This window comes from Palaemon carinicauda, chromosome 9 (assembly GCF_036898095.1).
Source record: "Palaemon carinicauda isolate YSFRI2023 chromosome 9, ASM3689809v2, whole genome shotgun sequence".
Classification (NCBI taxonomy): domain Eukaryota; kingdom Metazoa; phylum Arthropoda; class Malacostraca; order Decapoda; family Palaemonidae; genus Palaemon; species Palaemon carinicauda.
Window position 1 is genome coordinate 126724998 of NC_090733.1, and position 1070 is coordinate 126726067.

Sequence of the window (1070 nt, forward strand, 5' to 3'; positions counted from 1 at the left end):
TTCAACCATCCAGATTTCCCCACTTCATGCCCCGCCCAGCCCTCATGCCCACTCGCCTGCCTCAGAAATGGGCATGATACTCCAATTCTCCCCTTGAATATCATGTCAGTGAGAACTGATATGATCATATCACAATTGAATGGCTAACAACAAATTGCTGCAAGTACTATGAGGACATGTTCCGCTTGTTTTAGTTAGTAGGTAGTGTAATTATTTCCCCCCTGGAAGCTTCAAATTTCCCCCCAGGGGGAAATTTCCCCCAGGTTGGGAACCACTACTGTAGAGAGTAGGGTTCCTCTGTTGTATAGGACCAGAAAAGCAACCATTAAAGTAAAGTAAGTAAACACAATGAAATAATAATAGACACAAAGAAACCAGGGTAAATTTTTGCTATATCAATATAATTTCAATAATCATGTAACAAGTGACTCATCATTAGCACGCATATTTCATGGAAGATGTTGATTGTCAGGTAATAATTATCTATATACAAAGGCTTATGAGACTTACCATTCAGCGTTGAATAAAGCAAGTTTTTGAAGGTTTTAAAAGCCGCTCATGAATGGCAGGGGCAAGGTAAAGTAACATTGACCTATCGAGCGGGAAAATGCCCTAGAGACTAACCATATACATACATATGATCAGCGCCCAAGCCCCCTCTCCACCAGAGCTAGGACCATGGAGGGCCAGGCAATGGCTGCTGATGACTCAGCATATAGACCTATAGGCTCTCGGAAACACCCAAATCCTTAGCTCACAAGGATGGTGAGGTTGCAGCAAACAAAGGAACTAACGAGTTTGAGCGGGACTCGAACCTCAGTCTGGCATTCACCAGTCAGGGCCGTTACCACATCAGACACCACAACCCTTGGATGAAGGTAAAGCATAAAAGATGAAGTAACTGAAAAAATTGCCTATTTCAGAAAGGAGAATTATGAACTAAGGAAAACAGAATAATAATTAAGTTCCAAAGTCGATTAGTATGTCTGTCATGCCTACCTTATCATCGCAACCCACCTCGGACAGTTTTAGATATGGAGTGTAGAATTAGAAAATGGAATGTTGAATGA